We start from the raw sequence: 13703 nt of genomic DNA, 5'->3' as shown, positions 1-13703 counted from the left end.
GCTATATTCCATGTTTCAGAGTCATAGTCATTCTAATTGTTTTTGGGTTTTTTTTTTTTTTTTTGGTCTATATAAGACTGTGCCAGAAATTTATGCCAAATTATTGTTCATCTAACAGAACTATAATTCTTTACATAAAATGCAATCTTTGCAAAGCTTGAGGGCTTAGGTTTCCTTTCAGCCTTTTTGATTTGGACTTTTATTTGATTGGGGTTTAGGGGTGGATTTGTTTTCTGGTTTAGTTGTTTGTTGGTTTGTTGTTTGGTTTGTTGGTTTAGAAAAACAAAATCTTCTTATATTGTACTTGTTGGCCAGACAGCGCCATGTAGCCCAGAGCAGCCTTAAACTTGTCCTACCTCAGATACCCACGTGCCGGAATTACAGTATATATAAACACAGCTTCATTTATTCTATTGCTATTCCTTCCTGGGCCTGGCAATACATACCTATGATACTAGAAGTTTTGGGACAGAGTTCAAACCTATCTGGACTCCATAAAGATTTTAAGGTCAGCATGCATAACTTGGTGAGACTACATTTTAAATAAAAAAGTAGAATAAGACATTGTCAAGGTCCAGCTTCAATATGAGGAGACTCTCGGGAAGGCAAGGGACGGGAACAGCACTGATTCTATAATCACTCTCTCTTTACCTGAAGATTCTCTTATATTTTTGGTTGTGAGCCTAGCCTTTACAGGCTGAGCCATCTCTCCAGCTGTTACCTGAAGATTTTCATCATTCTTCCTCCTCCTTTCTGACAAGAGAGTCTGAACCCAGTCTTTTATTTATTAAAGTTACATCGTCAAGGCTTGGATAATTGTTAGTAACTTTTTAAAGAAATTGTTGAATTTGCATAAATTCTATGAGTCCAGAGATCAATAGTTCCAATCTCTGCTTAAACCAGAAAGTCAACACCAAGCAAACGTACATCTCCTTACAGTTCTCACACGGCTTGTTCTTCATTGGTAGCTGGGCACAGCTCTTGTGGTTTTCTGGTACAGCACATAGTGGTCTTTAATAACTATTTTTGTGTAAAAACAGAAAGGTGATAGACTACTAAGGTTAAAATAACTTTTTACAAAATTTTAAGATTTATGCAAGTAAAGTAGCTAGCACTCTTTTATATCTCTTTAGGCAGTATCATCTCCAATTATTCAAGTAGCCAGGAAAATGAAGTAATACATTTTATATGCTTCTATATCATCCTTTAATTCTCTAATCTGTATTTTCTCATCCTAGCAATCCCTTGGCCTCCTGTACTCTCCTTCTAATAATATTTATTTCTAAATCATATATAAGCCTTTCTCCTATAACAAAGTCCATCTATCATTTGCTTGTATTTTATATTCCTTTTCCTATCTGTATCTTTTCTTTTTGAGATCACTCCAACTTTCTGTCCTTGATGTCCCCATGTTCACCCTGGCTAATCTCCTCAATCATTCCAAATTCAAGGCCAAGTCTCACAATAAGCAATTTCTACCAAGGACCATTCCGGCTTTTATGGCATCTGTGATGTTTTTCTAGATCATTTTTCATGGCCCTAAAGGTCAAGAAGAAGGCCTACTCCTTGTCCTTTACAGCCCCAGGGACACCCCCTTTCCTCATTCCCAAGAACCACATCTGTTTCATTTATTGTGGAGTGATTAGCTCTGAGTACTGGGGGAAGTGCATTTCCCGGAAAGAGAGGTAAAATAGAAGAGACAGCAGATCAGTTTCATCTGATAGAGGACTAATATCCAAATTATACAAAGAACTCAAGAAATTAGACTTCAGAGAATAAATAACCCTATTAAAAGATGGTGACAGAGCTAAACAAAGATTTCTCAACTGAAGAGTATTCAATAGCCAAGAAGCACCTGAAGAAATTTTAAACATCCTTAATCATCAGGGAACTACAAATCAAAACAAGCGTGAGATCCCACCAATCAGAATGGCTAGGATCAAAAACTCAGGTGACAACAGATGCTGGTGAGGATGTGGAGAAAAATGAACACTCCTCCATTGTTGGTAGAATTGCAAGCTGGTACAACCACTCTGGAAATCAGTCTGGAGATTCCTCAGAAAATTGGACATAGTTCCACCTGAGGACTCAGCTCCTGGTCATGTAGCCAAAAAATGCTCCAAGATATAACAAGGACACATGTTCTACTATGCTCATAGCAGCCTTTTTTTTTCTTTTCTTTTTTTCGGAGCTGGGGACCGAACCCAGGGCCTTGTGCTTGCTAGGCAAGCGCTCTACCACTGAGCTAAATCCCCAACCCCAGCAGTCTTATTTATAATAGCCAGAATCTGGAAAGAACCCAGATGTCCTTCAACAGAAAAATGGATACAGAAATTGTGGTATATCTCCACATGGAGTGCTATTCAGCTATTAAAGACAAAGACTTCATAAAATTCTTAGAAAATATCATCCTGAGTGAGGTAACCCAATCACAAAAGCACACACACACACGTGGTATGCACTCACTGATAAGTGGATATTAGTCCAAAAGCTTGGAATACTTATATGAGTCTCAATCTAATCACATCATTAAGAACAGTTACAGTCAGTCCACTGTGCTGGGGAATGGGACACCAACAAAAGCTCCTGCAGGAACACACCTTCATGATAACCACTATTCTACAAAGAAACTGAAGACAGTGGGGAACTGCTCTGAGACAGCAACATCAAGATTAGTAAGACTTGATATTGTGTTTCATATCACTAAGAGACAAAACGAGACTGTAGCCTTACATTGACATGAATTCTTCTAATGTTTAGAATTGGTATTTTCTTATTGAAGTAAACAAACCCTCCTGCAAGTGGACTCAACAATTTATCCTGTTTTTAGGTATACAGCTTTTAATATATATGATCATAAAATGATATTTGTCAAACTTATCCCTGTCTATCTTTAAATAAATAAGACCTATACTATGATATTTACTTACTAGACTCTGTACAATTACTGGGGTATTACACCTAATAAAAATCTCCTAATGCTTGCATTGAGTCAATTGTGGTGCCCAAATACTTGATATTTAAAATTCCCTGGGTGATTTCTGCTTCCAGTTTGGCATCACCATGGCATATGCTATTACCATGAATCATGGAGCTCTACTGTTCTCTGGTCTTCTATTCCTCCTCCTCCTTCTCCTCCTCCTCCTCCTCCTCCCCTTCCTCCTCTCATTCTTTCTCTTTTTCTCTGTCTCTGTCTATCTCTTTCTCTGCCCCCTTCTCTTTGTGCTGCCTACTTGCAATCCCCCAACATAGTAAATCAAACTGCATCTCTCTCTCTCTCTCTCTCTCTCTCTCTCTCTCTCTCTCTCTCTCTCTCTCTCTTCCTTCAGTAATTGGCTGTTGCCAGCTCTATGTAACCAATAGTTTTCAATTCAGGAGCAATATTTACACAAGATCACTTGGTATATGTAAAGATCTACATTTAGGGGCAACCAGATTTTGGGAGCCAGTATTTAGCAGTTAAATACAAGAAGCACCAGACCTACCTCCTACAAACCCCATGAGTCTAAGAAATAATAACCTAGCTTCTAAGACTTGAGGTTATCTCAACTTCTGAGGCATTATTTCTTTGCAATGAATAAATAAGTAAACTAGTAAATTGAATTGACTATACAGTTTTAAAATTAAATATATATTTCTTAGCTGTATATGACTCTGAAATGGGTCTAAGTTAACTTCGTGTGTTTGTTTGCACAAATTTTCCCAACTTAATCTCAAAGACAGCAACAACAATACCTATAATCAGTTCTTCATGTAGGAGTTAGCAAGACAGCTATGCCGGCAGGCCACCATCAACACTTGGAAGTTGTTAGAGTAAAAGTAGTGGTTCATGCTCATGCCTAAATCTCAATATTCAAAAGAAAACGTCAAGTGGATGATAATTGCATGACCACCCTAGGCTACACTGTATAAATCCTATCTCAATGCAACACAAAATAAAAATAAACAGTGGGAGACTATTGGATACTAAGTACATACTGACTTCAGAAAAGTTAAGTGAAAAATAATTGCATGTTTATATTCTTGGATATATTTAAAACTCAGAATATGGTAAAAAAAATGCCATGCAGAAAGAGCTGCAGTGTGTGCAGTGTGCAAGTGATCTTCATGTAGATGCCTACCATTTTTAAAGGCTACAATGGATATATCTTGGAAAGACACAACTTCAAGGGCTTCATCCCAGGATTGCTTCTTACTTTTGATATGCCTCCTTAAGTTTGTCAATGCTGTATTCTTCATTTTTCTGGCATGATGTGATTGGGCAAAGAAAGGCATTTTCTGCATATAGTCTATTGTTACTGACTGCTTCGTATTGAACACTCTGTTGGGGAAAGTTCATTGCATGTCAACATGATGATGACCTCTTTTTTTTTCTTCAAATTTCTGCCACTTTTATTCATGAATGTCATCAGGTGGCTTAGTGGGTGGTGTGCATGGGGAAAGGTGGGCAAGAACTGTCTCCTCACCCCCTGTGTACAGGGCTGGAGGCTCCTGGAGGGAGGAGGAGGACAGGGATTCAACCTTGCCCTGCATTGTGCAAGGGCCCCAGGAAGGAGGTAGGGGATGGTCATATCCTGCAACCCATGATAGGGACACAATGATTTTGGAGTTAGGGACCCACATCAGAGCAATTTACAAAGTTAGAAACCTGGGGTAGTGTGGTGAACTCAAGAAAATACAAAACAAGGGATTGACTTCCGCCAAGATCCAATGTGGGGAAGGTCCTTTCCTGGTCCCATATTAGCAATAACTTCTGATCTGTTCTTCTGAATGTAAGGACCAGCTGGGTGTGCGGTAAGGAGGAGCGGGGCCAGCCCCCTCCCATCTATGTCCTCCATTTCTGTACAGGAATCCTTGAACCTCCCTTCCCCTCCCATAGAATGGTGGGGCTACCCTATAAAGCAGGAAAGGTTCTGGCGAGCCCCAAGGTCCAGGAAGCTGATGGGGGTTATGGGGACCCCTATGGAGTCCGCTATTTCTGAGGGAGGCGGGGAACTGGGGCCCCAGGATCTGACCAGCTTCAGGGATGAGCAGGAGGAAAGCAGAAGAAGGGGAGGCAGATGAAAGTCCCCTGGGCCCTAGGGCTAGGTTGAATCCCTGTCCTAGGGGCTCGGGCGGGTAGGACGCGCCCGGCAAAGTGCTGGGAAACTGAATGGGTAAGGAGGTCAGTTGGGAAGCAGGAGGGGGGCGGAGAGTAGTTGAGCAGGAAATCGGGGCACCTGTGGAGTTGTAGTGACTGGCCAAGTATACCATATGAGGCATTGAGCCTGTCGGGAGGCATGGAGCGAAATGGACTCCAGGACAGGCTGGGGCCTGAGTAGGTCCCCTACCCTACCCCAATTTCATAGTACAGATTATCTCCCCTGTCCAGTACTGAGGGGGCACCCAGAGAATTCCTCCAGACTGGGGCTGGAGAGCTAGGTGGGGAAGGATGGGGGACCCAGAGAGTACAAGCTTTGTTGGGGACGCCAAAGAAAGATGGCAGACACTCTCGGGGCCGGGGGTGGGAGGGTGGGGTTGAGAAGAAGCTGGGGTTAGAACCCTGTGTGAGGGGACAGAACATGGTGACTGAACTGCCATCTCTGAAGCATCCCTGTAAGCCCACTTGCCCTAAGATGGGCACTGACCTGGGACCCCTTCTTGAGGTCCCCAAGGGCTGCTGGCTTCTTACCAGACTGCCATCACTCTGTTGCCTTGGTAGGTGCGGGATGGGGGGGCTCCTGGAGCCCGGGCACCTGGGTGGGCTAAGGAGGGAGAGTGAAGCCCACTCCCTGAAGTCCTCACAGGCTCCCCACCCACCTCTAGAGACAGTGAAGTAGGAAGCGGAGAGGGGAGCAGGTGGGGTGCACCTCTGCTCTTGTTGGCTCTGTTGTTCTGCCACCTGCTGAGCCGGCTCAGCCAAGGCCATAAGACAGGCTGGGTTCTTGGGGCGGTGGGGGCGGAGCCCCACCAGGGCACAGCAGAGACAAGGGTAGGGACAATAATGGTGAATCCAATGCCCCAGGACTGTGCTGGCCTGGAGCTCCCCGGGTTTGTGCTAGCTTGCTGCTGATCTCTTGCTGGCAAGTCTCACTTAGCTGGGCCTCAGCTCCACGCAGCAACAGGAGGATAAATGGGGCACAGTTCCGGGTTAGGGCTCAGAGACTGTGTTGGGGTGGCCGAGGCAGGTGTTCCTCCAGCCCCCAGCAGTTCCAGGACAACAGGTGGTACTGATACAGCCAGGGGCTCTGGAGATGTCCAGGGCAGTGGGTGAAGCAGGCTTGGTGGGTCCTTGGGATGAAAGGGCCTGTGGGGTTGCCCGAGGTGGGAAGGCAGAGGCTGAGGCTGGAGGTGCTGGACTGGCGGGAGGTGCAGTGTCCCCTGGGGTGTGGCTGCTGCAGAAAGGTAAAGGGATCAAAGTCAGGTCCCCAAAGTCCTTCCAGACAGCGGGGTGGACTGAAACCTAATTCATCACCTCATCTAGCCAGGCTGAGGTGCGGTGTGAGGGAGACCAGAGAATGGCCCCAGGCCAGCTGCTGAGGAGGAGGGGGAGGAGGAGGAGGAGGGGGAGGAGGAGGAGGAGGAGGGGGAGGGGGGAGGAGGAGGAGGGGGAGGAGGAGGAGGAGGGGGAGGAGGAGGAGGAGGGGGAGGGGGGAGGAGGAGGAGGGGGAGGAGGAGGAGGAGGGGGAGGAGGAGGAGGAGGGGGAGGAGGAGGAGGAGGAGGGGGAGGAGGAGGGGGAGGGGGAGGAGGAGGAGGAGGGGGAGGAGGAGGAGGAGGAGGGGGAGGAGGAGGAGGAGGAGACAAACTCTCGCAAGAGCCAGCAGGTGCTGGACCCGCGGGAAAAACATCACTGCTGGAAAGGGGTCATCGCAGACAGTGCAGCCTCTGGAGGCCAGCCCCACAGGCATAAGATGACAGAGACTCCTCACTTTTGGAAGATCTCAGTGTGACAGTGTCAGGTCTGCTGCCTGAAGGCTGTGGTGGGGCTCAACTGCCGCCCAGCCATGGCAGCGGCTTCTTCCGGGGTATCGATGATGAACTCTTATGAAATAATATTGTTTAGATGAGTTAATGATTTTACAAAATTCTTGATTTGATTTAAATATTTTCAGGAAGTTAGAGTAATTGATAGAAAGTTTAAGGAGATGGTTTAAGTTAGTTTGCAAAAAGATATAATAAAACTAGAATCAAGAATAGAATATGCTCCCTTCATATAAAATAGTAAGAAAAGTTTGAATGAGAAAGAAAAAGGTTCACTGAGCTTTGGTATGTTATAAGCATAGGTAAAATTATTCCTTTGAATTTATAATGAGCTTATGGAATGAAAGGTAGATCAAAGTATTAGTCCACACTTATAGTCAACAAACCTGTTGTAAGTCCCTCTTGTGCAAGATTCTGTTGAATAGGAGGGAGTAATTCTTCCTCCTAAATAAAGAACATTGTCTTAAAGGGTATAAAATGCTACAAGAAAAAAATTAAGTTGTTATAGCTTGTTCATTAGAGCTTTGCTCTATTCACCACTAGGTGAATATGTATGTATGTAAGGTGGTTAGAGCTCGCTCAATAGCTTGCTTTATCCAACAAATGTGTGTATGTAAAATGGTTAGAACTTTGTCAATAGAGCTTTGTACTTAATGTGTGAATGCATGACTACATCATGTGTGTACATATGTGCATGTGTATACATATGTATGCACGTATATACTGTGTATGTATGTATATATGTATGTATGCATGTGTATGTATGAAGTTCTTGGAGCTTCCTTATTGGAGTCTGTTGGAGAAGCCTGTCTTGCTTAATCTACTATGTGTGTGCTTTTCTCTAATCGTTGGCCTCTAGCAATGGTAGCCATTAAGTGTGTGTGTGTGTGTGTGTGTGTGTGTGTGTGTGTGTGTGTGTACTTGTTTTTTTTTCATCTGTTTTCTTTATTTTTTTTCTTTTTTCTTTTTTTCGGAGCTGGGGCTCAAACCCAGGACCTTGCGCTTTCTAGGCAAGCACTCTACCACTGAGCTAAATCCCTAACCCCTGTTTTCTTTATTTCTAATAGCTGACCACTTTCAGTGGCAGCTTCTGCTAGATACTATCAATAGTAGCCTAACCTGGTTGTCATCAACACAGGCCTCTTTTTCTTTCTTTTCTCCAGTCACCTGCTACAATCAGTAGAGGTTAAACTTTCATGCCAGCAGCACCAGTTTTCCTGTCCTTGTTCTATATAATCGCCTGCCACCACCAGCAGGGGCCTTTGCCCATTGCCGTCAGAACCAACCTTAATCACCAACTCAGTCTGTGCTGAGTTTACACTACGGTGTTGAAGCTGGCCTCTGATAAGAACTTAGTATTTTTAAATGTGTATTATTTACTTAATTACACCACAGCAATTTTAATATTAGCCATGCAGAATCTAGGACCAAGAGAATAAAGACTCAAAACATAAAGAATGAAGACTCAAAAATTAAATCATTTCTCCTGGTCTTCCCATCTTGACACGGTTGATTAAAGAGGACAGGGTGATGCAGAGTAAAGGACCTCCACTGTTTTTGCATTTACTGATACCTAACTATCACTGACCAATATTGCAAGTGTGCATCAGTACCAATGAATGAATAGTCATCCCTCCTACAGGACATGCAAAAGTTTATTATTTAAATTTTTGGTCCATGAATTACATTACAGACTGCTTACATATGAACATTTACTGAGCTTCAGAAAATGACAAAAGATGAAAATAAAGTCATTCTCCTCCTTCTCTTCCCCTCCTCCTCTTCCTCCTTCTCCTCCACCTCTTCCTCCTCCTCTCCCCTCCTCCTCCTCTTCCCCCTCTTCTTCCTCCTCCTCCTCCTCCTCCTCCTCCTCCTCCTCCTCCTCCTCCTCCTCCTTTCACGGCATTCATCTCTTTCCCATAACCATTCCAAATCACTATAAAGATCATTCCCACTTCTGACACTCAGCTTACCTTGTCCCTCTGCTTAAATGTTCAGTGGAGAGCCCTGTCTTCGGTTAGGTCACCTGCCATCTACTCAGACAGAGATGTGCGTACTGGTCAACTCAAGATAATAGAGTTGTTTGCAATAAAATTACATTAAATAAAATTGCTCAAGGCATTGCATATTGTTTTCTAATACAAACTCATAGGCACAAAACATATTTTTTATTAAAAAGTTTCTTTTATATGAAGCAACAGATAGATAATGACTAGAAAATGTCTTAAATGTAAGGAAAACTTTAGCAAAAAATTCACATTTTAGAATGAATTTCAGAAAACCTTAAATATAAATTAAACTGCCTAGTGGTCACCTTGAATGAAGAAATTAGGAATTAAGTAATAGGTTTTTTTCTCAAATTTATAATCACTATTCCAAAATTTTTAGTTTTATTTATTTACTGACCTGGGGATTGAAGCCAGGACCTGGTCCCTGTATGTTGCAACCTTCACTTTTCCCTGTTTTTGTTTGTTTGTTTGTTTAGATTTATTTATTTTATATTGTGTTTTCAAATATTTTTGTTTTTTAAGATTTTTTAAAATTTTGATTTCATAAATGGTATGGGTGTTTTACCTGCATATCTGTCTGTGTATCACTTACATGCCTGGTGCCCAGAGCAGCCTGAAGAGGGTGTCAGGTCCCCTGGAACTGGATTTAGAGATGGTTGTCAACGACCGTATGGGTGCTGGGAATCAGACTCTGGTCCTCTAGAAAAGTAACTGGCACTCCTAACAGGGCTGAACCATTGGGATTTTTTGCCCTCATGGGTGCATGCATGACATGTGCTTGCCTGGTACCCTTGTCAGTCCAAAGAGAATGTCGGATCCCCTGGAACTGGAGTTACAGATGGTTGTTGGCCTTCAGATGACTGCTGGGAGTCAAACCTGAGTCCTCTGCAAGAGCAGCAAGTACTCTTAACCTCTGAGCCATCTTGCCAGCCCCGAATTTGTTTGTCTTAAATTTTGAGCCAGGGGCTGAGGCTGGGGAGGAACCCAAGGCCCTGAACACAGTTGGGAGGAGCTGTACCAATGAGTTGCTGCCCTTAGCCCATCACTATTTATTTCACGGATGTATAGATGCTCCTACAAAAACATTTCGTAGCCTTGTCTGGGCTGGAACTTTCTATCACAGACCAGGCTGAACTCACAGAGAATGGCCTGCCTCTGCCTTTTGAATGCTAGGTTTAAAGGCATGAGCCTTCACACCCAGCTCGACTTGGTTATTTTAAATTGACTGGTTGAAAAGTAAAAATATTTAGTTATCTGTGGTGTTGAAGGCACTGTGCCCAAAACAAAACCAAACAAAATCAAACCTTAACAATTTCAAACTCTTCAAAGACCTGATTCTAAATACAAACATATGTAGAGGGATCTGCTTGTGCCAACGGCCCCTTGCGTAACCATCTGCTTTGTAAATCAGCTTCTAGATAGAACCAATGTTTTATTCATTTGTTTATAGCTCCATGTATAGTACAGCCAGTCTCTAATTTAGTGTCCCGGGTTTATACCCAAGCCACCACACACCTGTTTTACACTATTTTTTTTTTAAAAAAAGAGAAGCAACAGAGCTGGATTTAGCTGAGTGAGCCTTCGGTGCCAGCCCTCAGGAGGTGGAGCAGTTCAAGGCCAGCGTCCACTGCACATTGAACCTGGGTTACATAAGACCCTGCTCCCACCCCAATGCTAAGCTGAAGCAAACAAACCATAGAAATTCATCATTGTTCAGAGCAATTTAGAACTAAGATCTGTAAAACAATTAAAAAGCAGTGTGTGTGTGTGTGTGTGTGTGTGTGTGTGTGTGTGTGTCCTGGAAATTGTCTTTCTTTTTATTTTTTTTCCACAAAACATATTCTTTACCATCTCACTAGTCTATAACCTTCTGAGATCACAAGCATCTTTGCCTTTCCTCAGAGCTGTATGGGTTTTTATTTTTATTTTTTAACCCTGACACCAAAGCTAGGCAAAGTAATTCAACATAAATGAAATACTCCCAAGGGCAGGCAAAAAGAATCAAGATACACCCACTCCCAGAGTTAGGAGACCCTCAAAACACAAAGCTAACTTCTGCAACATATACACAGAGCACCTGGTGCCACATGCAGGCCACATGTTTGCCACTTAAGTTTCTGTGAGCCTATATATGCCCTGCATAGTTGATTCAGGGGGGCCATGTTGTCCTAGCATCCTCTAACCTCTCTGAGTCCTAGAAATTTTCTGACCACTCATCCTTGTGATTCTCCAAACTCCTAAGAGAAGGAATTAACGAAGACCTCTGATTTCGACTCTCTCTCTACATACTCACTAGCTGTATTTTTATTTTTGATCAAAGCCTAGAAATTTTGATTTCAATAATAGGATGCATGCTCAGTTTATATTTATTTCTTTGACAAACTGCATCATTGTATGTAGAATTCTGAGACAGACAGAAAATGAAATTATTTAAGGAAAAAGGTAGTGCTAATAAATTAATATTATAGGATTTGTTCGAGTAAAACACAAAATTCCTCTACTGATAACTAGTAAACTTGCTCAGACAAATTCTTCCCCATAGATATATAACAGGTACTTATATACAAATGCCCTCACATCCATAAGGGAAATATCTAAATAGGTTCCCCTTATCATGAATAATCTAAGTTGTTTCATTTTCAGTCTGAGACCACTGGAATCACAATAGACTCAAAACCCCTCTTGACCAAACTGCTATAAGATCAGATTGAAAAGGACTTTTGCCCTTCTTATTTCAGCCTTTGGAGAAATAACAGAACATTTCAAGATGAACTAGCCCACCAATATTCCAGGGGGGTCATTAACTGAGTAAAAGAAACTTTGTTGACTATACATGGACTGACCCATGGTTCAGTCCATATGTAGCAGAGGATGGCCTTGTTGGGCACTAATGGAAGAAGAAGCCTTTGATTTGGCCAAGACTGGACCTCCCAGTGTAGGGGAATGTCAGGAGGGAGGGGGGAGGGAGATGGATGGGGAGGGGAACACCCTTATAGAAGAAGGGGAGGGAGATAGGATAGAGCACTTATGTCCGGGAAACCAGGAAAGGGAATAACATTTGAAATGTAAATAAAAAATACCCCCAAAAAAAGAAAGAAAAAGAGATTTTTGTCTTTAAGACTACAGAAATCAGTATCTCAATGGCATAGGAACATAGGACTTCTGGATGTGCTCTATTCGAAGGTCACATAGTTGTGCTTAAGAAGAAGCTCATTGGTGGAGTGCTTGCCTAGCACACAAGAGAACCAGCATATGAACTCCTACAGATAAACTGCAAAGAGAAAATACATTTAAAACACCTTGACCATTTGTTTTCTGAGTATAAGATCATCCAGGGTTCTGTGCTTCAGTCTTCATTATTTCTAAGCCTTGAGCATAGCATTCTGGAAGACAGCTGCACAAAAGTGTTTGTCCTGTTTTCAGTACTGACAAAAAACACTTATGGTTTGGAAAAATTACAAGACAAATTATTTTTTTTAACTCTAAAAGGATTATGGGTTACTTACACTTCACAGTCCTATGAAAGTTCCTCAGTATTAACTCAACTATGCATAATGATGAATACTTTCAATTTCACAATATCTCACACAAGTATTTTTATTTTGCTTCTGTAATTGTTTTGTGTTGTTTTTAAATTGTAGCCATGTTAAAGTTTTCAAAACTGTGGGTAGAATCCAGTGCTCATGAATGCAAACAAATGGTCTGACAAGGAACGATTTCTGCTGTCTGTGCCCCAGTTGTAGCCATCATTTATTCTGATATTCTCCCATAACAAATATAAATGCCACTTAAGTAAAAATCCTTTTCTTCAATGTTCTTCTTAGTGCAACATGCACGTCCTTATTCCTTATACTGTAGATGAAAGGATTCAACATTGGGCCCAAGATGGTATAAAAAATGGTAGATACTTTATCTCCATCCACAGATGCACTAGAGGGCTTAAAATACATGAACAATACAGCTCCAAAGAAAATAGAAACTGCTATTATGTAGGAGCCACAGGTACTGAAGGCTTTTGACCTACCTTCTGCAGAATGGATGCTGAGGATGTTGGAAAGGATCAAGGTGTAAGAAACAAAGAGAGTCAATGTAGGTATTATTACATTGACACCCACAACAGTAAAAACCACCAGCTCATTGATGGAGGTGCTTGTGCAGGAGAGCTTCTGGAGAGGAGGTATATCACACATGTAGTGATTGATGATGTTGCCCTCACAGAAGGTCAAGCTTAGCATACTACCAGTATGTGCCATGGCACCCACAAACCCCATCATGTACACCCCCACTGTCATCAAGAGGCAGATTTGATGTGACATGGTGACCTGGTAAAGCAGGGGCTTACAGATAGCAGCATATCTGTCATAGGCCATTGCTGTCAAAATGTAGCATTCATCAATAACAAAGAAGCAGAAGGAAAAGAGTTGAGTCATGCACTCAGCATGAGAGATGATGTTCTGCTTCACAAAACCCACCAGCATTCTGGGGGTTATGACAGTGGAGTAGCAGAGATCTGTGAAGGAAAGGTTGAAGAGAAAGTAGTACATGGGGGTGTGCAGGTGAGGATTCAAAACAATCAGAACGATTAAGCCCAGGTTCCCCACCACAGAGACCACATAGATTCCCAAGAAGAGGAAGAAGAGAGGCAGCTGGAGCTCTGGTTGCTGTGTCAAGCCCAGCAGGATGAATTCTTTCACTGAAGAGACATTTCCTAAAGTCATTCTTCCCTAGGTCAT

General features: G+C 42.6%; 2 pseudogenes; both read right to left on the bottom strand.

Moving 5' to 3' along the window:
- Positions 1 to 4740: 4740 nt before the first annotated feature.
- Arhgap33-ps1 (Rho GTPase activating protein 33, pseudogene 1) lies at positions 4741 to 8231 on the bottom strand (annotated as a pseudogene).
- Positions 8232 to 12559: 4328 nt separating this feature from the next.
- Positions 12560 to 13703, bottom strand: Or8b101l1 (olfactory receptor family 8 subfamily B member 101 like 1; annotated as a pseudogene).

This window comes from Rattus norvegicus, chromosome 8 (assembly GCF_036323735.1).
Source record: "Rattus norvegicus strain BN/NHsdMcwi chromosome 8, GRCr8, whole genome shotgun sequence".
In the NCBI taxonomy this organism is placed as follows: Eukaryota; Metazoa; Chordata; class Mammalia; order Rodentia; family Muridae; genus Rattus; species Rattus norvegicus.
Note: the sequence above shows the minus strand (reverse complement) of the source record. Positions and strands in the feature narration are given on the sequence as shown.